General features: G+C 35.7%; 1 protein-coding gene across 22 annotated transcripts in view; it reads right to left on the bottom strand.

The window, feature by feature from the left end:
- Cntn5 (contactin 5) overlaps nt 1-26,569 on the bottom strand; it is a 1,206,007-nt gene that overhangs the window by 597,330 nt on the left and 582,108 nt on the right. The window lies entirely within an intron of this gene.

The raw sequence follows: 26,569 nt of genomic DNA, 5'->3' as shown, positions 1-26,569 counted from the left end.
GACAGTTTCTATGAGTAAATGTAATACCAGTACAACATACAGGAATCTATGGGACACAATGAAAGCAGTTCTATGTGGGAAATTCATAGCAGTGAATGCCTATAGTAGGAAAACAGAGAATTCAGATAAATAACCTAATGCTGAACCTTAAGCTCCTAGAAAACGAAGAGCATAACAAACCCAAAGCTCAAACAAGAGAGGAAACTATAAAGATCAGAGCAGAAATCAATGCAATGGAGACTAAGAGAACGATACAAAAAATTAATGAATCAAAGAGTTGGTTTTTCAAAGGAATAAATAAAATTGATAAACCTTTAGCCAACCTTATCAAAAAAAGGAAAGAAAAGGCTTAAATCCATACAATTAAGAATGAAAAAGGTGTAGTCATAAAAGACCCAGCAGAAATCCAGAGGATCATCAATACCTACTTCAAGAAACTCTACTCTGCTGGGGATTTAGCTCAGTGGTTCCACTGCCTGCCTTGCAAGTGCAAGGTTCCAAGTTCAATCCCCAGTACCAAAAAAAGAAACTGTACTCTAATAAAATGGAAAACACAGAAGAAATGGACAGATTCCTAGATACATAAGAATTGCCCAAGTTGAATGAAGATATAGAAATTCTAAACACCCCAATTACAATGAGCGAAATTGGAAATGTAATAAAAAATTTACCAACAAAGAAAAGCCCAGGTCCTGATGGCTTCACAGCTGAATTCTTCAAGACATTTAAAGAGCTATCACCAGTATTCTTTAAACTCATCAAGGAAATTGAAAGGGAAGCAAAGCTTCCAAATTCATTCCTGGAAGCAAGTGTTACTTTGATTCCAAAACCAGGGAAGACCCAACCCAAACAGAGAACTACAGACCAAACTCCCTAACGAACATACATGCAAAAAATCCTCAACAAGATGCTGGTAAACAGAATTCAGAGGATCATCAAGAAGATCATACACCCTGACCAAGTCAGATTTATCCCAGGGATGCAAGGATGGTTCAACATTCGTAAATCAATAAATGTAATACACTATATTAACAGAGTCAAGGATAAAATCCATACAATCATCTGAATAGATGCAGAAAAGGCATTTTATAAAATCCAGCACCCATTTATGATAGATACCCTAAAGAAAATTGGACTAGAATGTCTTTATCTCAACCTGATTAAGGCTATCTATGAAAAACCAACAGCCAACATCATATTAAATGGTCAAAACCTGAAAACTTTTATGCTAAAATCAGGAACAAGACAAGGATGCTCACTATCACCACTCCTGTTCAATATAGTTCTGGAGACATTAGCCACAGCGATTAGAAAAGAGAAAGAAATAAAAGGAATAGAGCTAGGAAAGGAAGAAGTTAAACTGTCATTATTTGCTGTTGATATGATACTTTACATAGAAGATGCAAAACACTCAGCCAAAAGACTTCTAGACTTAATTGATAGATTCAATAGACCAGCTAGATATAATGTCAACACTCAAAAAATAATAGCCTTTTTATACACAAATAATAGACTCAGAGAGAAATTAGGGAAACAATTCCATTTACAATAGCATCCCCCCAAAAAAATGAAATATCTAGGAATCAATCTAACAAAGGAAGCAAAAGACCTCTAGCGTTAATACTATAGAACTCTGATAAAGGAGATCGAGGAGGATATAAGAAAATGGAAAGACATTCCTTGCTCCTGGGTAGGAAGAACCAATATATTGAAAATTGCCATACTTCTAAAACTACTATATAGATTTAATGCAATGTCAATTGAAATTCCAACAATATCCTTCACAGAACTACAGAAAATAACCCAAAATTTCATTTAGAATCAGAAGAAACCTAGAATAGCAAAAGCAATTCTAGCCAACAGAGACATGGCTGGGGGTATCACAATCCCCAACTTGAAACTATACTATGAAGCTACAAAAACAGCATGGTACTGGCAAAGAAACAGACCCAATGATCAGTATAATAGATTAGAAGATGCAGAAACAACTCCAGACATACTCAGACCCCTCATCTTTGACAAAGGAGCCAACGACCCTCATTGGAGGAAAGATAGCCTATTTAATAAATGGTGTTGGAAAAACTGGATTTCAACCTGCCAAAGATTAAAACTAGATCCATACCTATCACTATGCACTAAATTAAGATCAAAGTTCATTGAACATCTAAATATTAAGACAGAAACACTAAACTTGCAGGAACACAACTTAAGTAGAACTCTTGAACATTGGCATAGGAAAAGACTTTATGAACAAAATCTCAGTAGAATGGGAACTACCACAAAGAATCAACAACTGGGATCTCATCTTATTAAAAAGCTTCTGCACTGTAAGAGAAACCACCAACTGAGCTAAGAGACAACCTACAATGTGGGAAAAATATTTTAGCAGCTGTACCTCAGACAAAGGTGTAATATCTAGAATAGATAAAGAATTGAAAAAAATCAGACCCCCCCCCCCAGAGAGTCAAAGACCCAATTCAAAAATGGGCAACTGTAATGAACAGACATTTCTCAAACAAGTAAAAGCACCAAATAAATACATGAAAAAATGTTCAACATCACTGGTCATTGGGGCGATGCAGATGAAAACAACACAGATTCTGCCTCACCCCAGAAAGAATGGTTGCTACCAAGAAATCAACAAATAACAAATGCTGGAGAGGCTATGGGGAGAAAGGAACCCTTCTCACTTGCTGGTGGGAGTGCAGACTGGTGCAACCACTGTGGAAATCAGTAAGGAGATACCTCAAAGAACTAGGATTAGAGGTCCCATTTGGCCCAGCTATTCCCCTGCTGGGTATTTTCCTCCTAAAATAAAAGAATCATACCACAGTGATATATGTGCACCCATGTTTATAGTGACATTATAGTTTGTAGTAGCTAATGCTTGGAAACAGCCCAAGTGCCCATCAACTGGAAAATGGATAAAGAAGATGTGCTTTTTTTTTTTTTTTATAAAATGGAGTACTACTCAGCCATAAAGAATGAGAAACTAGAGACATTTATAGCTAAATGGATGCACACTGAGGCAATACTCTTAGGTCAAATGAATAGGACACACATGTGTAAATACCAAATAGTTTCTCTAGTGTGAGAAACTGAAAGTGTAAATAAAGATTAAAATGAATAAATTAATTAATAATTTGAAATAGGAAAAAGTCCTAAGGTGTAGGTGTGGTGGGAAGGGAAGGGGAAAGGAAAGAAGGAAAAGGAAAAATTATGAGAAAAGAAAAAAAAATGGAAATGAAGTCTGTGTAAATATTGAAGGGTGGAGGGGGTGAAGGGCACACAGGTAAGGGGGAAAAAAATAAGAACCAAGATACATCATGCACAAGTAGAAGCACCCAATGATAAATGTAACTGTATTGCATACCTAAAATGTACAAATAATATAAATGGGGAAAAAAAACAATGGTATGCCTCTAACATTTCTTTTCATCTCAATATATTACTATTAACAATAAACACTTTGCTTTCTCAGAATTGTTTTTTCTTTTTATTAAAAATTATAATAGATTAGTCCAGAAGAATTCCCTGGAATACCTCAGAAATGGGGCACAAATCTAAGCAATACATAAGTCACACTTTCAGCAAAGCACATTTCTGACTTTGTTTTGAGTAAAATGAGAATTCAACCACCTAAGTTTTCCATACAGTAATTTTCTTCACTCTTGGTTTGGACATAACTTTATAAACCTTTCATAGTTCCTGTCTTCATATATCAGGTAGCCTTAGACAACTTTTATAATGAAACATATATATCTGTTCCACAAATAGACACTAATACACACACTGTACATACCCACCCATATTCACCAGTGGCCCATTAATGACACATCTGTATACATGGGTATTTCTATGGAGGCTCATGTTATTTTTCAATAAATAAATGCTATTATTCAAGTCACTATTGGCTTAATCATAAATATTTGTTTCATACTTTACAGGAACTGTGGTGAACATTGGAAAGTGCCACAATAAGGAAGATAAACTGTTTTCACAAATGTATAACTTTTTAGGAATGGCAGCAAAGTAAAACTTTGTATGGCTATACAGTATAATAAATAGAGGTAAATACAGGATGGAATAAAATACATGTGTAAAAAGAAAAAAACAAACTCAAAGAACTCAATCTAAACAGGGAGGGAGGAAAGAAATGTACAAAACATTTGAGATTTAACAAAGTAAGATTAAGCATTTAAAACGAAAGCTGAATGGGATCCAAAAAAGTCAGTGGAGCCTGGAAAAGTGTTGGGAATAAGTGAAATAACAACAGAAATGAACATGTAATGCCTCCCAGATGCAAGGCAAGATTGTGCACACTTTCCAGCATGAACATCAAATATGAATTATTTTAGAGGGAAGGAAACAGATGGAGACATGGAGATCAAAATTTGCCTCAAAGAACACTTAAAGGTGGTCTAGCTGGGATTCAAATTTATAGTTGAACCATGGATTTTCTACCTTGCTATTCTGCAGTGCCACCTGGCCTTTTTTTGTGTATTTGCATCTGCCAGACTTTCAGAAGCAAGAGAGCAGATAATGTATTTATGGGATCTTCGTGACTGTCTAGCTGAGGTAGAGGAACAGCTACAAGTCTTTGGAGTTATAAGGATAGGAAGCACATTTAGATGAAGAGGGATTTATTATTTTTTTAATTTTTCAAATTATTATTTATTTTAAATAATTATATTGGAACATTTTAGCTATACAATATAATGACATTCATCACTGGAAATTTGCATGTTTATATATTCTCTTGGTTCTCATTTTTCCCCATTCCACTGCCCTCCCTTCAACCCCTCCAGTCCTCCCTATTTACAAATATTTTGTTCCTATTTTTCCATTTTCTCATATTAATTCCATTCCCTTCTTTTCTTTCCCCACCCCTCCCACTTCCCCTTTCCCTTTGCCCCTTTTCTTCCTATTTCACATTATCTATTATACCTTTTAGTCCTTATTTACACTGTTTCTCACACTAGAGAAAGTATTCGGTATTTACACGTGTGTCCTATTTATTTCACTTAAGAGTATTGCCTCAATGTGCATCCATTTAGCTATAAATATCTCTAATTTCTCAGTCTTTATGGTTGAGCAGTACTCCATTTTATTAAAAACAAAACAAAACAACATTTTTTTTTATCCAGTCTCCAGTTGATGGGCAGTCAGGCTGTTTGCAAGTTTTAGCTATTATAAATTGTGCTGCTATGAACATGGGTGCACATATATCACTGTGGTATAATTCTTTTAATTCTTTGGGGAAGATGCCCAGCAAGGGAAGAGCTGGGTCAAATGGGTCTTCCAGGCCTAGTTCTTTGAGGTATCTCCATGTTGATTTCCACAGTGATTACACCAGCCTGCACTCCCACAGGCAGTGGAGCAGTGTTTCTCTTTTTCCCACAGCCCCATCAGCATTTGTTATTGATTTCATGATAGCAGCCATTTTTTCTGGGGTGGAATCTCAGTGTTGTTTTCACCTGCATCTCTCGAATGACCAGTGATGTTAAAATTTTTTCATATGTTTATTTGCTATTTGTACTTCTTTGTCTGAGAAATATCTGTTCATTTCAGGTGCTCATTTTTGGATTTGGTCTTTAAATCTGGGAAGTCTGATTCTTTAAAGTTCTTTATAGATTCTAGATAGTGGACCTTTGAGGAACAGCAGGTGAAAAAATTTTCCCACATTGTGGGTTGTCTCTTCACACTGTTGATGCTTTCTGTTGCTGAGCAGAAACTTTTTACTAAGATGTCCCACTTATTGATTGATTGTGCTTGTTCATGGGCAACTGAGGTTTTGTGCATAAAAATCTTTTCCTACACCAATGTCTTCAAGAGTTCCACCTAACCTTTGTTCCAGCCAGTTCAGCGTTTCTGTTTTAATATTTAGATCTTTAATCCATTTCAATTTTAGTTTAGTGCCTGGTGAGAGATATAGTTCCTACAATTAAATGACAATAAAAATACAACATATCAGAATCTATAGGACACAATGAAAGTAGTCTTATGAGGGAAATTCATAGCAGTGAATACGCATATTCAAAAAACAGAGAGAGCCCAATTAAACAACCTGATCCTGAACATCAAGCTTCTAGAAAAAGAGGAGCAGGACAACCCCAGAGCTCACACAAGGGAGGAAATTATAAAGATCAGAGGAGAAATCAATGCAATGGAGACTAAGAGAATGATATAAAAAATCAATGAAGCCAAGAGTTGGTTCTTCGAAAGAATAAACAAAATTGACAAACCAATAGCCAACTTTATCAGAAAAAGGAAAGAAAAGGCCCAAATCCATGCAATTAGGAATTAAAAGGATGAAATTACAACAGGCCCAGCAGAAATCCAGAGGATCATCAATACATACTTCAAGAAGGTATATGCCAATAAGATGGTCAACACAGAAGAAATGGACAAATTCCTAGATACATATGAATTACCAAAGTTGAATGAAGAAGACCTAAAAATTCTGAACAACCCAATATCAACCAATGAAATTGAAAATGTAATTAAAAACTTACCAAGTAAGAAAAGCCCGGGTCCTGATGGCTTTGCTGCTGAATTCTACAAGACATTTAGAGAGGAACCACTGCCACTACTGTTTAAACTCTTCAGTGAAATTGAAAGGGAAGCAATACTCCCAAATTCATTCCTGGAACCAAGCATCACCTTGATGCCCAGAGCAGAGAAGGATCCAACTGAATAAGAGAAATATCGGCCAATCTCACTAATGATCTTATATGCAAAATTTCTTAATAAGATGCTGGCAAATAGAATGCAGATCATCAAGATCATACACCCTGACCAAGTGGGATTCATCCCAGAGATGCAGAGAGTGTTGCTCAACATGCGCAAATAAATGTAATACACTATATCGATAGAGTCAAGGACAAAAACCATGTGATCATCTCAATAGATGCAGAAAAAGCATTCAACAATATCCAACATGCATGATAAAAATCATGCAAAAAATTGGAATAGGCAGTCTCTACTTCAATCTGATAAAAGCCATCTAAGAAAAAACAAGAGGTTAGATACGAGAGTCTGCAGTTGCTGAGGCCATTCAATCACTTTATGCAGAGTAAGTACTTGAGTCTTCAATCTCATCCCCTGTCTGCTGTGTGAAAGTCAGAGTAAGTGAATGATAAGTCTGGTGTTGAGATGCCATTTAAGAGGTCTTTGGAGTAATCAAGGTGAGGAATGTTGGTTGCCTGAACAAGAAATAGAGATAAATGAATCAGTCCTGGTTTTTCAAGGAGAACCAAAGGGTTGCAATTTTTCTGTAGGGATGTCTCTTAAGAGTGTGATAGAAATTAATAATTCACCTTCAGTCTTCACTCTTATAACAGTCTGTTATGTTATTTACTCTGTTAGATTACAATAGGGCAATTCAACTTTAGAACAATTCGTATTAAAATATAAATAGAAGGAAGTGCCATATGAGAAAATGTTTAATGATATTTTCCTTAGAGGATTTGTTTTTAAATGACAACTAGAATACCAAAATAAAGCCTGGAGACACTGATAAAATGCTATTTGAGAAGTCTAATTTTTACAAACATGTCACATAAAACAATGCATCTATCCTCACAGGGAAAGATTTAAAGAAGTGCCTCCTAAATTTTCAAACCAGCGTAGAGACTTTAGTTGTGCAATTTTAAAAAATCTCCCATTGGAATTAAGCAACTACATATTTCATTATTGCTTCTAATAGATACATTAAATACATAAATTAAGTGCCAAAGAGGATATGACATTCCGTATATGCCAATTCTTAAAATCTATTACAAATATATGATTAAGGCTCAAACTTACCATTAAAAAAATATAGATGAGAATCACAGAATTCTAGAGCTGTGTGAGTTACTGGGGTCAGATATTCCAGTAGAGTGAATTCACAAAAGTGAAGTCTGATTATTTACAGTTCCTTATTAACAAATAGCATATTGTTAAATTTGTTCACTTGGACTTGAAAAATACAAGTCAAATAGTATTATCCTTGCAAAAGTTTCACAGGCAGTCACCTATCCACATGCATAATTTTCCTTCCCCATGGAAATCTTCTGTATTTATGATTATAAGACACACACACTTTATATATACAGATATATAGTATAGATAGAAAAACCGACTCAAGAACTTTGTCTTCTACATCAAGCCCAACTCAGAAATGAGAAATATTTGTGTTACAAAAAGGGGAGTAGGTAGACTGTGATAACTTAGGTGTCAGTGATAGGATTAGAATTTTCTGATTTCTATTTTAGGACTTGATCTCTTATCCTCATCTTAAGATTCATTGCAGTCTTATTTTTCTTGATTAGAGCACAAGTAAATGCCTTCATATTTCCCTTTATTTCCTAAAAAGATATTCTCAAACTATGTCATATCAGCAATGAAATTATCAATACAGAAGTTAGTGGGACTACAAACTAGACAAAATAAGAGTGTAAGTACTTTTTATAAGAAAACAAATGTATTACTTTCCAATTTAAATGGGAAAAGTCTATTTCAAAATTGTAATTTAGGTGATAGAAAAATTTGCCCCCCAACCAGATAAAGCTTTGTTTTCTGTTCCTGGGATTGGTGATTGAATCCAGAGACTCACACATGCTAAGCAACCACTCCACCACTAAATTACTTTCCGAGAATCCCAGATGGGGCATTTTGAGATTGATATTTGAGTCATGTAATATGACATGAGGGGAGAAAATTTACTTTGGTATTTATTTTTCCCTTAATAATGCTACCCTGTATGATAATTATGCTAAAGAGAACTAATAGTGTTGTTCTGGTTTAAGCCTCACCTATAGTGTAACAGGAAACAAGATTCTTCCAGAAGCTTGTATATAACTTTACACATTTCATAAATTTCTTTAAGAATATTTTTCTGAATATCACTACAAGCTTACTATGACATTGTAGGAAAACAAAAGTAAATCACAAAGAAGAAATTGAGTATAACCTGTTATTGTTGGTATATAAATAATACCCCAAAGTCTCATTCTATGGATGGCTTGATCTCCAGCGCAGCAAGAGTCAACAGACAGGGCCCATGGGGTGACTGAACTGTGACAATGATATCTTCATGAACAGACCAATCCATAGAGGATTTTACAGCTGGATGGGCTGTGAGGAGGAAGGGCCTAGTTGAAGGAAATAGGTCACTCAAACTGTGTCTCTTCTCTTTCCTACTTTAAATTATCGTTAGCTATCTAGTCATAGTGACAGAAAGCTAACACAATCTACAATGACTGCACCAGTGATAACTGCTGTACTTTATTTGTATCCAGCACTTTTATTATTAGCTTGCTTTAATAAAATTTTGCTAACATTGGAGATGTTATTTTGTAACATTCTCCTTTTATCTTCTTGTATTATATATCAGATCCTTATTTATAAAATGTGGTTTAATAGATGTTTTCTTTTATACACAGACATAAAAATATTCTTAGTTAATACCCACTAAGTACTGATTGCCACCAACCAGTGATAATTTTATGCTATCATCAGGAAGATGGTGATAACCTAGTCTCATATTTCTTTGAAATACTTTCTTAGTAAGAGAAGTATTTTAGGGCTCTCGGGTATATAATTTAGAAGAGCTAATACCATTAATAGAAAATTATTGAAGATAATATTGATATATACAAATCATCTCTAAATTTTTAACCACTTAGGTTATGACCACTTTTTAAATGTCTGTAGATCTTTACATATTTTCTATACCAAAATGGGAAAAATATAAATAATCACTTTTCCCTATTGTTCACATTCCAGTGTGTGATATCTTATTAATGAGCTTTGCAACTTCATAAATTAAAAATGTGTATGTTCTCCTAGTTATCTTCACAACTACAAAGTCTTGAATCTTGTAATACAAGTACTAGCTTAAGAGTTTTTTAGTTACTATTGAAACTTACATGCTCATATCCTAAATAAATGCATATATATATGTAGATATAGTAACCTTAAAGGCAATAATGCACACTAAATCTGTGGTAAATGTGTCAAAGATTAAATTAAATGTGTCTAGCTATTAAATTATCATTTGTTCATGACAAGTATTCATAAACTGTGAAATTGTACATATACCCTTTCACTAATTATCAATTACTTCGAAGAAACTTGAAATTATGATCCCTTAGCAAAGCATTTCACTAAGATCTTTTTGTAATTTCACTACTTCTTTGCATAGAAGTTAAAAATGCATTTTAACCTTCTCCAAGGTTTAATCTTGGGGGATGTCCTGTACTGCACAGAAAAGAACAAAGTTTGTTGTCAGAAATAGTTTAAATATTATCCCAACTATTTGTGTGTTCAATCTCTCTGGGCCTGTTCCTTTTTAAATGATGTTGCCACTGGTGGGGATTTAGCTCAGTGGTGCTGTCGCCTGCCTCACAAGTGGCACAGTTCTGAGTTCAATCTCTCATTAAAAAAAAAAAAAAAAAGAATATTGGGATAACTGATGTTGCCACTACCCATATTACTGGATGATAACAATAAAATGCAATGCACTTGGTGGTTTAGAATAGAATCAGGAAAATACAGGCTGTTAATCTGTCTTGACTAATATAACATCAATATTTTAGGGTTATGATTCTCATTTTTCCCCCAAGGAAGAATGGAAAAATTGTTGATTTTTCTTGATGCTAGTGGGGTGATTTTTTAAGTCTCTTCTTTAGAAGTTAAATTAATTTCAAAATAATTTCTAATGGAGAAAAAATTGAGAGACGTTGGGAGGGATAGGGATGTGAAAGGAAAGGAGAAATAAAGAGAAGGGAAGAAACAGAGAAAGAGGGAGGGAAAGGAGAGGAGGAAGGAAAGAGGGGGAATGAAGGGAGGAAGAAAGGGACCAAGAGGGGGAAGACAGAAGGGAGAGAGGAAAAGAGAGAGAGAAACCAACCTAACCACCCACCGAAGGGTGGAGAGAACAGAACATCTGCTGTGTGGAAGGTCTATTTTGTGAGCTTTTCATTGCATTACTAAATACTACTGATAGATCTTCACAGAATATGGAACTCTAAACACTACAATAAATATTTTGAAGTGCAACAACTATTTAGTCAGACTCTCAAGCCTCAAATCTAGGAGCTATCAGTTCATTTAGCCTGTTATTTTCTTCACTTCGCACAGCATGCTGTCTTTGCATATCTGCAAACATTAATATTTAAGCCACTAATCTTTCCATGACCTGTGTCAACATCCTAATCCAGGCACTCATCATCTCTCAATAAGACAAACAATCTACCTATTCACTTTGTTGAGAGTTTGCTAAGATGTCATGGACATATATAAATTGCCCACATTTTAGAAATATGAGTTGATAACATTTGACATATCTTATGAAACTATCACCACAATGAATAGAACAAATATATCCATCATCACAAAAAGTTCCTTATGTCTGTTTTCACCCCCCCCCGTTAACTATTTTTCAACATCTTTAAGCAATCAATGTTTTGATTCCTGTCAGTATAGTTTTTACTTTTTTGTTAAATTCTTGTATTGATACATTGTAGGTATACAACACAATTACATTTCTCATTGGGAATTGTACCTTTACATAATGCATCTTGGTTCTTATTTTTTCCCCATTCCTAGCCCTCCCTTCACCCGCTCCACCCTTCCCTATTTACAAAGACTTTATTTCCAATTTTTCCATTTCTCATCATTTTTCCTTCCCCTTCTTTCCTTTCCCCTGCCTCTTCCACTATCCCTACCCCTTTGGACCTTCCTTCCTATTTTGAATTATCAATTATTCATTCTAATCATTGGTACATTTTTGGTATACAATACAATGACATTCATCATTGGAATTTGCACCTTTACATAATCTCTCTTGGTTCTTATTTTTCACCCTTGCCCAGCCCTCCCTTCAACCCCTCCATTCCTCCCTATTTACAAAGATTTTGTTCCTATTTTTCCATTTTCTCATATTGATCCCATTCCCTTCTATCCTTTCCCCTAGCCCTCCCACTTCCTTCCCCTTAAAAAAGGGGCAACCTTTTCTTCCTATTTCACATTACCTATTATACATTTTAGTCTTTATTGACACTTTCAGTTTCTCACACCAGAGAAACTATTTGGTATTTATACACGTCCTATTTATTTCACTTAAGAGTATTGCCTCAATGTGCATCCACTTAGCTATAAATGTCTCTAATTTCTCATTTTTCATGGCTGAGTAGTACTCCATTTTATTACAAAAAACACATTTTCTTTATCCAGTCTCCAGTTGATGGGCATCTGGGCTGTTTCCAAGTTTTAGCTATCACAAACTGTGCTGCTATGAACATGGGCACACATATATCACTGTGATATGATTCTTTTAATTCTTTGGGGAAGATCCCCAGCAGTAGAATAGCAGGGTCAAATGGGACTTCCAGTCTTAGTTCTTTGAGGTAACTCCATACTGATTTACAGTGGTTGCACCAGTCTACACTCCCACCCAGCAGTGGAGCAGTGATCTTCTTTCCCCACAGCCCTGCCAGCATTTGTTATTGGTTGATTTCATGATAGCAGCCATTCTTTCTGGAGTGAAGTGGAATCTCAGCGTTGTTTTCATTTGCATCTCTCAAATGACCAGTGATGTTGAACAGTTTTTCATGTATTTATATGCTATTTCTACTTCTTTGTCTGAGAAATGTCTGTTCATTTCAGATGCCCATTTTTGGATTGGGTCTTTAAATTTGGGAGGTCTCATCTTTTTAAGTTCTTTATAGATTCAAGATAGTAGACCTTTGTCTGAGGAAGAGCAGGTGAAGAATTTTTCCCACATTGCAGGTTATCTCTTCACACTGCTGGTGGTTTCTCTTGCTGTGCAGAAGCTTTTTAATTAGAAGAGATCCCACTTGTTGATTGTTTGTGCTAGTTCACGGGGAACTGAGGTTTTCTTCATAAAATCTTTTCCTACACCGATGTCTTCAAGAGTTCTACCCAACCTCTGTTCCAACTGGTTCAGAGTTTCCATTTTAATATTTAGATCTTTAATCCATTTTTATTTTAGTTTAGTGCATGGTGAGAGACATAGGTCTAGTTTTAATCTTTGGCAAGTTGAAGCCCAATGTTTCCAGCACCATTTATTAAAGAGGCTATCTTTCCTCCAGTGAGGGTATTTGGCTCCTTTATTAAAGATGAGATGGCTGAGTGTGTCTGGCGTTGTTTCTGTGTCTTCTAATCTGTTCCACTGGTCTTGAGGTCTGTTTCTTTGCCAGGGCCATGCTGTTTTTATCACAGTAGCTTTGTAGTATAGATGCAGGTTGGAGATTGCTATACCCCCTGCTGTGTCTCTGTTAGGTAGAATTGCTTTTGCTATTCTGGGTCTCTTCTTATTCCAAATGAATTTTTGGTTTTCTCAAGGTCCATGAAGTATGCTGCTGGGATCTCAATTGGAATTGCATTAAATCTACATAGCAGTTTTGGAAGTATGGCCATTTTCACTATATTAATCCTTCCTACCCAGGAGCAGGGGATATCTGTCCATTTTCTGATATCATCCTCAATCTCTCTTTTCATAGTGGCATAGTTTTCAGAGAAGAGGTCTTTGATTACTTTCATTAGGTTGATTCCTAGGTATTTCAGTTTTTTGGATGCTATTGTGAAAGGAATTATTTGCCCTATTTCTTTCTCAGTGAGTCTGTCATTCATGTAGAGGAAAGCTATTGACTTGTGTGCTGACCTTGTATCCAGCTACACTACTGAATTTGGTTATTAAGTCTAGAAGACTTTTTGTGGAGTTCTTGGCATCTTCCATATAGAGTATCATGTCATCTGCAAATAATGACAATTTGACTTCTTCATTTCCTATCTTTATTCCTTTGCTTTCTCTTGTCTAACTGCCGTGGCTAATGTTTCCAAAACTATATTGAACCAGAGTGGTGATAATGGACATCCTTGTGTTATTCCTGATTTTCATGTGAAGGATTTCAATTTTTGACCATTTAGTATGATATTGGCTGTTGGTTTTTCATGAATGGCTTTTATCAGTTTGAGGTAGAGACCATCTATTCCAATTTTTTGTAGGGTTATCGTAAATGCATGCTGGATTTTGTCAAATGCTTCTTCTGAGTCTATGGAGATAACCATATCATTTTTGTCCTTGGCTCAATTGATATAGTGTATTACATTGATTGATTTGTGTATATTGAACCATCCCTGCATCCATGGAATGAATCCCACTTGATAAGGGTGTATGATCTTCCTGATGATCTGCTGCATTGTTTGCCAGTATCTTAAGGAATTTTGCATCTATGCTCATTAGTGAGACTGGCCTATAGTTCTCTTTTTCAGTTGGGTCTTTCTCTGCCTTGGGGATCAAGGTGATGCTTGCTTCCAGGAATGAATTTGGGAGTATTGCTTCCCTTTCAATTTCACTGAAGAGTTTAAACAGTAGTGGCAGTAGTTCTTCTCTAAATGTCTTGTAGAATTCAGCAGTGAAGCCATCAGGGCCCAGGCTTTTCTTAGTTGATAAGTTTTTAATTACATTTTCAATTTCATTGGTTGACATTGGGTTGTTCAGAATTTTTAGGTCTTCTTCATTCAACTTTGGTAATTTATACGTATCTAGGAATCTGTCCATTTCTTCTGTGTTTTCCATCTAATTGATGTATAGGTTCTGGAAGTAGGTATTGATGATCCTCTGGATGTCTGCTGGGTCTGTTGCAATTTCACCCATTTCATTCCTAATTGCATGGATTTGGGCCTTTTTTTTCCTTTTTCTGATAAGGTTGGCTAAGGGTTTGTCAATTTTGTTGATTCTTTTGAAGAACCAACTCTTGGCTTCATTGATTTTTTGTATCATTCTCTTAGTCTTCATTGCATTGATTTCTGCTTTGATCTTTATAATTTCCTCCCTTGTATGAGCTCTGGGGTTGTCCTGCTCTTCTTTTTCTAGAAGCTTGAGGTTCAGCATCAGGTTGTTTAATTGGGCTCGTTCTGTTTTCCTAATATGTGTATTCACTGGTATGAATTTCTCTCATAAGCCTGTTTTCATTGTGTCCCATAGATTCTGATATGTTGCATCGTTATTGTCATTTAATTGTAGGAACTGAGTTCTTCTTTAATTTCCTCTGTGACACACTGGTTATTCAGCAGTATGTTGTTCAATTTCCAAGTGTTTATGAAGTTTTTTGTTTCTTTTGCTATAGATCTCCAATTTCATCGCACTGTGGTCTGATAATATACAGGGGATAACTTCGATTCCTTTGCACTTACTTAAACATGTTCTATGTGTGAGTATGTGGTCTATTTTGGAGAATGACCCATGTGTAGCTGAGAAGAATGTGTATTCTGATTTTGTGGGGTCCTGGCCCTGATCTCTTTGTGACAGTGGGGCGTTGAGGTCCCCCACAACAATTGTATTAGTGCATATATGACTTTTCATGTCCGTTAGTATTTGTTTTATATAGTTGGGCACACTAGTGTTTGGTGCATAGATATTTATGATTGTCATCTCTTCCTCTTGGATTATTCCCTTTACAAGGATGTAGTGTCCTTCTTCATCTCTCTTAATCAGTGTTGGTTTGAAATCGACTTGATCTGCAAAGAGGATAGCTACTCCTGCTTTTTGGGGGGTTCCCGTCTCATGGAGTATTGTTTTCCACCCTTTAACTTTCAGTCTATGAGTTTCCTTTTGAATTGAATGTGTTTCTTGTATGCAGCATATTGTTGGATTTGGTTCTTTGACCCATTCTGCCAGTCTGTTTCTTTTGATTGGTGAATTGAGACCATTACTGTTGATGGTTATAACTGAAACCTATTGACTTGTCATTGTCATGACTTTTTCTTTTTGTTGGGTTCTCCCCCTTTACATTTAATTTCTTGTCATGCCAGATGGGTTCATTCTGCTTTGCTTCCTGGGGTTGTGATCCTCAATGTCTGTTCCTAGGATATTGTGTAAAATTCTTTGGAGTGCTGGTTTGGTATTCACAAAGTTCCTAAGGCGCTCTTTGTCATGAAAGTATCTTATTTCTCCATCCATTTCAAAAGATAGTTTTGCAGGGTACATCAATCTGGGTTGGAGGCTGTTTTCTTTCAGGGCTTGGAATATGTCACTCCAAGCTCTTCTTGCCTTGATGGTTTGTGTTGAGAAGTCTGCTGTGATTCTGATGGGCTTTCCTTTGCATGTGATTTGTTTCTTTACTCTAACTGCTTGTAGAACTTTGTTCTTCTGTTGAGTTTCTGGAATCTTAACAATTATATGCCTATATGTAGATTTTTTTTGATCAAGGCTATTTGGAGTCTTATATGCCTCATTTATCTGTATGTCAAGCTCTTTTCCCTTGGTTGGGAAGTTTTCTGCCATTATTTCTGTGAAGAGATTTTTTTATGTCATCTGCCCTCTCTCCTGTTTCTTCATTGACTCTAATCAGTCTTATGTTATTCTTCTTTGCATCATCTAGCACCTACTGGATTGATTTCTCATGTTCCCTTATAATTTTGAAACAATTTTTCTTTGCCTGGTCATTAATTGCAATCTTATGTTCTATATCTGAAATTCTGTTCTCACATTGGCTCATTCTTCTGTGTAGACTTTTAATGGAGGTTTTCATCTCCTGGAAATCTATTTGCATCTGTTTTATGGATTCCATTTGTTTCCTATGTTGGGATTCCATCATGTTCCTGAGCTCCTCTCTAGATTTATTAATCATGTCTTGCACTAGGGGCACAATTTCTGCTGTTATCTGAGAAATGATTTCTGATTTCGTTTTTTCCAGATCCCCTTTTGTTGCCATTTCAGTGGGTCCAGGTGGTCGAGTATCAGAGTGTTCCATTTCATTTCCCTTTGTGGTTGCTGTAGGTGATATGTAAGTCTGGTTTTGAGACTTATTTAAGTGTTTTCTCATTTGGACTCAAGCACGGGTTCACTGTTGTTGCATGTATGGATTACCTCCTCTGAGCTGGGAGAGGTGGGACAGGGGCCAGGAGCAGTGGTAGGGATGGTGGCCCAAAAGCCCTTTCCTATGGGCTGGGAGCAGCAGGAGGTATGGTGGCTGGGAATCCCCTTCCTCTGGTCCAGGAGCAGTGGGATGGTGGCTCATCAGCCCCTACCTCTGGGCCGGAAGTGGTGGGAGGGATGGTGGCCCGGAAGCCCCTTCCTCTGGGCCAGGAGTAGAGGGACAGAAGGTGGCCCAAAAGCCCTTTCCTCTGGGCTGGGAGCAGCAGGAGTGATGGTGGCCAGGCAGCCCCTTCCTCTGGACCAGGAGCAATGGGATGGCAGCTCAGAAGCCCCTACCCTCTGGCCTGGGAGCAGCAGGACTCAGTACCATGATCTGGTGGTCCGGTGTCCTCTGCGCCTTTGTCGGGTGGAACCAGGTGACTATTCAGAGGAGCAGGGCAGGGGGTGTCCAGTGGATTGTTGCTGGTGCATGGGCTGATTCCCTGTGTTCTGCATTGCTTGGGACCTCAGTAGGGTGTCCACAGACCTGCCTGTCGGCAGCGGGCTGATTTGGTGTTTTTGGTGTGACTCGGGACCTCAGTAGGGCATGTGCAGACCTGCCTCTAGTTTGTAATTTCTCAACAACACATAAATAGAAGCCCATAGCATACACTCCTTTAATTTTGATTCTACCACTTAGTAGATTCTTTTGAGATTCCTCAATGCTGCTATATAAATATTTTATTCCTTTATTGTGGAATAGTAGATGTTGCATGAATATACTATATATATATATTCTTTATATACTCTTTATATATTTATATGTTCTTTGTATATTCTGCTGATGGACATTTGGGTGGTTTCCAGATTGAGAGTATTGGAAATAAAGTTTCTAGGAGCATTTATGTATATCTGTTTTTGAACATATTTTTTTCTCGGTTAGAGACTAGAATCACAACTACTGAATCATATGGAAAGTGTGTTTCCTTTCAAAGCTGCTAAATTGTTTTCTAAAGTAGTTGTTCTATTTTACTTTTCTACCATCAGAATGTAAACACACTCCCTATACGTCTTTGCCAATAGTTCAGTATTTTAAATTTAATAATTCTAACAAGTTTGTAATGTGAAGTTCTTATGGTTGCAACTTTACATTTCTCCAGTGAGAAGTGATTTAAAGATTCTCATGTGTTTGCCATATGTTTTTTTCTCTGTGTATTCAGATTTTTCCCCACCTAAAATTATTTTTCTAATTGCATTTTGAGAGTTCTTTTAATTAATCAGATATATGCTTTGCACTTACTTTCTTTTTTCATTCCATAACTTTTACTTAACAGCATCTTTGAGAGAAGAGATTTTTCAATTCTGAAAGTTTCATTTAATTTTGAATTGCATTTTTGGTGTTGGATTTAAGAGCTCTAACTTAAAATGTAGATGATTTTTGCCTTATGTTTTCACTGACCATTATATATAATCTATCTTAAAGTTTTATATTTGAGATAGGAATCAAAGCTCATATTTTTCCATATGGATATCCAATTGTTACAGTGAAATTTATTGAAAAGATACTCTTTCACCTACTGAATTACCTTTGCATGTTTATAAAAGGTCAATTCCCTTTATATGTGTACCAAGAAGCTTTGTTTCATGCAATAACAGTAACTTCAAATACTTACCAGATTTAATGATTGAAGTTCTTTAATTTTGTACATCAACTTGGTGAACCATGGTACCCAGATATTAATCAAATACAAGTCTGTTGCTGTTATTTTTGATTAACATTTATATGGCCAGATATTGACTAAATAAGATACTCTTAATGTGGGTGGGCCCCATCCAATCAGGTGAAATCCTTATTAGAAAAATAGACAGGTCCTCAAAGGTGGAGAATTGGGCCTCTAGACTGCATTTGAGTTGAACCTGCAGCATCCACTGTTCCTTGATCTTTGGCTTGTCCTACAGATTTTGGATTTTCAGCTTCCACAACCATGTCAGTCAGTTCCTCAGGGTAAATCTCTTTATATTTACTGTATTTCCTTACCCAATGGTTCTTTTTCTCTGAAAAACTCTAATAGAGTGATGCAAAATGTCTTTCTATTAATTTGGGAAACTGTTTACAAATATTAAAATCTAAATCCAACTTGCTTAAGCAAAAATATTTCTTAGGTTTATTTATCTCATAATATCCATAAATAGGAAATTCAGCTGGTCTCACTACAATTACAGTCAATAATTCAAATAACACCAGAACTCTTTTTGTTCTTTAAAGGGCCGGGGATTTAGCTCAGTGGTTCTGCCAACTGCCTCTGTTTTTTAGCTTATTAGTTTTTTTTTCTTTTTCAGTATCACTCAAGAAATTCTGACTTTTTCTGATTCTCAGACATATCCACACAAGGATATGGCTGCTGAGAGTCACTGAGATTTACAGCTTTATTTCCAAGGCTGACTGATTAAGTACTGTTCATTTTCAACCTTAAAGATCCTATGAGATAGTCTCATTGGCCAGCTTAGCTCAGGTACGGATCACTGTATTAATCCACCGTGCCTGGGTTTGGGGATACAATATGAAATGGCATTTGTGCTGGAACTCTGTAGATGACACAGAGGAAGAGACTGATCCGAAGCAAAGGGTTCTGCACAAGCAAATGCCTTCCATTACAGTTATTTTGAGAACACTAAGCAAGTTAAGTGTCTAAATTGATTCAAATGCAAGTAATTTATTAGACCATCTCCAATAATATACTAGACCCACCTTGCTAAAATTACTGGACTATCTGACTGGAACACTAAGATCCAATCAGCCTATAACATTTTAGTTAAATAGTTGTTTCCTTTTGATTTGTGATTGCACATTCAGTACTGTAGGGATATTTTTGATTTATTCATACCTGCAACTCAGAACTTGAAAAAAAATGGGCGCAAATTTAGGATGCTTTTTTAATAAAGAAATATAAATTAATAAAGATACATTTATACACTGTCTTTAAAGCATATAAATGCAAGTCCAAAGATAGATCCATTATTCAGTGGGCTTCTGGTAAAATAAGCCAAATTGAGGGACCGCTGCTCTTGTTGTCCTGAAAGGCTCTCGTCATTTTAAGTCAACTCATACTTCAAAATCAGGATTTTGCACTCACATTTACAAATTTTCCTTGAATTTTTCATGTACTCCTGCTCAATGTGTCAAGTGTGACAGAACAGATGTAGGCAGTGAGTGATCAAACAGATGCTTCATTTGTGTTACCATTCATTACAATATGTCATCATTGACAGCACAACCTTACATGCAACTCATTAAGTGCCTAAAAACTATTCAAGATTCTTTTCAAAGGAACTCACAATTAAAAAAAAAATTTGATCACATGGAAAGTTAAAAACTTTTTCTAAAAAAAATTATTAATGGTTGGTATTGAACAGGAGAACCTCCTTTTCAGACAAGATAAATAAGGAATTTGTCTTTCACCATAAAGCAATTATGGGTATAATGGAAACTGGTTCAATTCAAAGTTGAAGCACCTGCCCAATCCTTAGGCCATACATGAATTGGATATAAAAATGCTGAAATCTTTAAACTCCCCAAATTGTTGTAGATATGGCTTCATTTTACAGGTTCATCATAGTACTCAATATTTTCATCATCTATTTTTATGATATCAATGGTATTTCTATCTTAGTTTACTTGTCCCTGAGACACAATATGCAAGATCCACAAGTTAAAAGAGGAAAGGTTTATTTTGTGTCACTGTTTGTAGAGCTTTCAAACCATGGTAGCCTGGCTGTAAGGCAGGGCAACCTGGTGGAGGAGGGCTGCTAGGGGCATGGTAGACCGGAAGCCCAGAGAGATCAAGGGAAGAGGGAAGAAGATAGACCCTAAAGATCATGGCCCCAGCGATCCACTCTTCCAACCAGGCTTTACTTCCTAACATCACATTTGGCTATAAACTCATAAGGGGCCTAATCCATTGATGATATCACACCCCCCATGACCAAATCACATCTCAAAAGCCCCAGCTATGATTGAGTTTTTGGAGGGATATCAAGATATAAACCATAACAGTTTCCAACATTTCTGGAAAGGGTCTCCCTTAATGTTTTCTTTCCACAGTAACTTTCAGATTGAAAGTTTATAGATATTTGCTTTGGTAATTTATGACAAATTTTCAGTGGAGTTTTCTGTGATGAGTTAGGGGTTTATGCTTTTTCAGTGAGCTACGTGTATTACTGTATGCTTCTGAGTCACTTTGGCCATAGGATGTTCCTTTTGATATTTGATTTCAAAGGAGTATTTTTTCAGTCCACAAACTTAACTATGAACAAATATCTTTTCAAAGCATTAAGTCCAACTTTAGGTGTTGAACTCCTATACTTCTGACACTGCAAAATATTGTTCTGTTGAGTATTTTTGAGGCTCCATTCAGAATTAGCCTTGTGAGGTACTTGAAAAATTTCACTAAAGGCCTTTGTTCCACCACTGGTTCCAGATGTTCATGGCTGACCTTGTGCTTTTGTGCACTTTTGTAGCCATGATTCCTTGGGTATCCAAGCTTCCATGTGTCTTGCATGGACATCTTTGCAGGGGCTGGCATTTTCCCAGCCGAAGATCCAGCTGGACTCAACAGCATGCATAATGGTCCTCTCTAACATTAAACCAGATCTCTATCAGTCCATAGACCAGGGAGTAAGTCCAAGCCAAGCGAGCAATTTGCCAAACTTTCTCTTTTCCCTTTTCCCCAGAAATTGAGCAGTCACCCAGTTTTCCTCCTACACCTGTGATTTCCCATCATCTTTTCAATGATATTAAATTTTTAGACAAGAGAGTTTGTTTTCCAACAATTTCTGCTTTGTGTTCTCTAAAATTCCCTGACATAAGAAAATATAAAAAGTTTATCTGTTTGGTTTTGGAGAGCAGCGGGAAGGGCAAAGAGTATAAAAAATGTAAAATAATCATCGAAAAGCTTATCCAGAATCAATTGTTTTTATATAGTTGTTTCATATTTCACATTTCACACTTAAATGATAAACAGATTATAACAAAAGAGGTAGGATAAAGGCAAGGATACATTTATTCAGGAAGTCAAGTAAACTCGGGCTTTTTACCCCATGTTGACCCCACAATAAACTTTATGCATCTATATCTATGTATATATGTGTATATTACATGCGCATATAAGTATATATGTGCATATGTGTATATATATACATATATTAGTTTTCTTTTAAAATTAATCACTCTTGATAAATTTTCATTGGGTTTTCAGTAGAAACCTAGCCAAATTTTTTCCCACAGTTATCCAGATCAGCTGAAATGATTTGCTAATATTGATACTGCTTGCTTCCAAATTGATTTGGACTCATGAGATGACTATGAACCTAGGGCATGGAGGAGACAATTAGCTTACACGAAATGTGCAAAACATTTCTTCGAAGGAAGAAAGGCCTTCCCAAAGAGCTCATGTAACTTTTAAAATAACAATTTCTATTTAAAGCCTATAAAAATTATTAAGAGTCTCAGACTACTTTTTTATTTGATTCAGTCCCCAAGATTTACTTGATAAACTTTCTTTCTAGTTTTTTCATGTATCGCAGGAAATGGTGGTAATGCTCAAATTTTTTAAACCTAAGTTATAGGGCATCTATTTAAGAAGAAAATTACCTACAGAACAAGAAATTTAATATATAAAATGTAGGTCTTCATTTTTACTAACAGAGTAACTTTGAGCAGGGGAGTAAGGAAGGGCAAAACCAGTTGATTAAGCAGGCATGACCTATCAATGATAGAGACCAAAAACATGTGCAGAACACAGACTGTGGAATGACTACAATCCTGCACCTGGGCTCAGTCAGAAAAATACCATTTCCAATTCTTTTCTTGCGTCTGGCTGAAACCAAGCAGGCTTTTGATAGGACAGTTTAGATCTGACATGGGCTGAGTGAGTCTCAGGACAACTGTCCCAAAAGCTTTGTTTGGATGTCAGAGAAGCAATTACTAGGAAGGAGAAATTAAAATGCCCTCACCATTAACCACATGGCCTCTGTGAGTTTGCTCAGTGGTTGCTCTCATCTCCAGAGCATATTTACTTTTTGCCTTCAACAAATGCAAGTCCTTGCTTCCTTTCCCAAGTGTCTTGTCCAAATTTTTTGTTCAGGACACCAAGAACCTGGAAAGAATTTCTTCGAGTATTTCCTTGGGACCTAAAAGCAGATAACTTAATATATCTGTGAATCTGATCTAGCTGTAATCTGCCTCATTTTGACATTATAGGGGCATTCTATGCACCACCTGGTCCCACCACCCTCTCTTTTACATTATCAGAACCAACAAATGGAACTTCACTTTTGCCAAATTCCATCCATGCTTATCCTCTGAAGAGTGTCAATGGTCCAAGTAAGAAGCTGATACAACCCTTAGCAAGCCAAAAGAAAAGGTAACTAATCCCAAAATTCTAAATGTATTCTAATTTCAGCTGCCATACATTTTTAATCCAAAAGCTAACCAATACTTGTACCTTAGTGTCCTTGGACACTTTACATTTTAATTTGAAAAACCTAGAAAACTATTTTCATACGAAACTTTCTGAAACATATCTGGTAACTCAGAGTTCAGGCAAATTTAGGGTCTAACAACATTTCTTTGGGTTTTTACTTGATTTGTTTACCTGACATTAAATTATTTATATGCCTACTAAAGATTGAAAAAGAATCCATTAATGACTTTTTGGTTTTGTTTTGTGCTTTGTCAACTTGAGGATTTTAAAAAATGGAAGTAACAGTACTTTAACTGCCTTGACTGACTGCTTTGTCACTATTTAGACAAAGAGGCATGTGTCATTTTAACTAGCAGTTTCGAAGCTACATGACAATCCATTGTAGAAGTGATATTTTAAAGCTTTAGTAAGATTACTGTGCTCATTACGAGGACTCACATATCCCGAATTAAATTCTAAAAGTCCAACCTGACTACAGCAAAGATCTAATGAGAAATCCCTGCTCTCCTAGGAGCTCATTTAATTATCTCAAGCATTGCTTTCAAAGTACAAGTTTTAGTGTGGCTTGTAAATTCCCATATAATACATGTAAATTATAAGCCATTTCAGAGAAAAAGTTTGACTACAGTCCAATTTACATTTCTTTCTTGGCTACAAGCACCCCTGCCTCATTTTTTAGGTTTAGCATTGATACAGATGGAGTTTTGCTTTCCTAGCTATTGTCACCAAGATATATACTTGTGTTTCTTTACAATATGGCAATTCTTTCATTAAGATAATAGCTTGCTGATATATGGTTGAAATCTGAAAGGGAAGAGCTATAAGCATATAAAATTTTTATTTGTTGACTCAAAACTAGATGTATAAATTGGGGTTTTAAGTAAAACATTTTTCACCCTGTGGGTCAGATATTTTGCTTAAAAGTGAAAAATGACAAGTTTAAAAAGTACCTTCCTTTAACATACTATGAATTTTGAGAAAATTGTTTTACAATTTGTGTTACAAATCAGAACTTTATAATGAAGTATTTCAGTGAATAACTTTCAGAGATTAGTAAAAGTAATTTCTTTCACCTTTTCTATAACATATTTCTTGATGTCCTTTTAAAAACATGTCAGCAATGAAATTTTAATCAGACAATTTGATTTTAAAGTTTAAATAAATAATACTAGGTTATTCTTTGTCTTTTTTCATCTGCATCCTTATTAAGGTTATGTAAGTCAGCAAATATTGAGCTTACCTCATAGTTGAAATATTTTCTTTTCTAATGAAGCCTCTTTTGAAGAACTTTAGATTTGGTCCAAAATTATCTGAAACACTTAGAGGGATGTGTATTTTAGGTTTTAGAATGATAGTGCTGCACATAATTGATATATTACTGAAAATCAGGAAAAGGAATAAAATGGAATGAGTATTTTTAAGTTAACTTTATGGTTGGTTGATTGGCATATTAAAGAAAGTTTACATATAATGCAAGGAGTGAGGATGCTTTTGAGTTGGAGGGGCCAAGGAAGGAGGGAAGGGAAAGGAGACATAAAAATAATTAGATTACATACATGTACCAACTCCCCATGATGAATGTAACCATTATGTACTGCACTGCAAGCATATCCTAATAAAACTTTTTATAAAGTGCTTATAAGAGCATATTATAGAAATTACTTGGTTTTAATTTATACAACTGTATTTTAACTAGAAGGATATTTTGAACATGTCTGTTCTCAGAAATAAAACAAAAATTGGATCAAAATAAAACAATATTTTACAATTTGCAATATCACTCATGAAAGTCTGATAGCTGAAACACTTTATAACTGTCACTTCAATTTTTACTAGGGGCATGAAAAGGGCTTGTTCTGTGATATTAAATTCAAATGTGCTTTGGATCAAATTGCCTTCCCTCTGCAACTTAGAAATTCTATCAGAATTTCCAGGATAAACTGGTTTTAGTGGAAATATTGTTCTTTTGAAATTCCTTCAGCTTTTTTAATCTTTCCATATTTTAACTCAACTTCCTTCATTTTAAAATATCCAATTCCCTTGAGAAGTAAAATATAATACAATGATAAAAGATAGTACTTTATCAAAATTGCTGAATTTATGATAATTGTTTGTACATCTGTTAATAGCATCAGTGCTTCATATTTTCAAATTTCAGCTGTGAGGCTACATCAGCTGTGATAGAGATGCATTACATTTTTTCACATAAGTAATCTTGGCATTTCATGTTAAGCATGAAGGAGGATAAAGAATCTCATCCTAATGATACATGTTAAATAGCAAATAATTTCTTTAGCGTTCAAAGTAACTTGGGTTCTTCAAAGCCTTAAGCAGAGATATGCATATGATTAGAACTATATTTTGGACTGTTTACAGTGAAGGACTTTCCCACATCCTAAAGCAAAGCTGGTAACTCTTTGAAAAACACTTTCATTCACTTGGTATTTTTTACGGGCCCAGTATTAACCAGAACATACATAATTTCTCCTCAAAATTAGTATCAGGTCTCTAAACACACTGCAGAATATTTTTTCAAGAGTGCCAACAAAAGAATGTTACAGAGCCATATTTAAGGAATCCTTGAGGTAAGCAAACTGATGATCACTTAAACTCCTTGCCCCACAATTAAAGGATATTTTTTCCTAATAATACATTAAAAGATGATGCTATCTTATTTAATACTTAATAAACAAGTTCAATAGTGAGAATATGTAAAATTATTTATAAAGACAAATCACCCCAGTACCACACACACACACACACCCCTCACTTCAAGTGTTCTCTGTATACTATTAAAAACAGACTGAGGTGATCTGGCTAAAAAGAGTAAAGCAGATTTTCTTGAGAAGAGTAAGTCTGGATGAGAAAGACTGGCCTCCCTAAGTCTGGACTCACAGACCAGGAATCCTGGTGGTCAATTTGCCCAGCCAAGTGTGCATCCTGGTGAAGTTATACTGCAAGCAGTCCTGCCAGGGAGATCACGGTGACCAGTAGTCCTACTTGTAGTGTTAGGAGGAATGTCCTTGCTGTCTACATAAGGCCCAAAGTGTGCACAGCTCTCCAGCCCCATCTCCCTTCTCCATTATTTACTTCTATAGATATAGGAAAAAAGAGAAAATAGATGTTTCTTTTCCCCTTTTATGATATTATGACAAATTATTTCTCAAGGAAAGAATTTAGAAACATAAATGAAATTCTTTTCAAAACTCATTGTTTT

Source organism: Heterocephalus glaber, unplaced genomic scaffold, assembly GCF_053883595.1.
Source record: "Heterocephalus glaber isolate CG9 unplaced genomic scaffold, H.glaber_assembly_v1.0 deba00001429, whole genome shotgun sequence".
Lineage (NCBI taxonomy): Eukaryota > Metazoa > Chordata > Mammalia > Rodentia > Bathyergidae > Heterocephalus > Heterocephalus glaber.
Note: the sequence above shows the minus strand (reverse complement) of the source record. Positions and strands in the feature narration are given on the sequence as shown.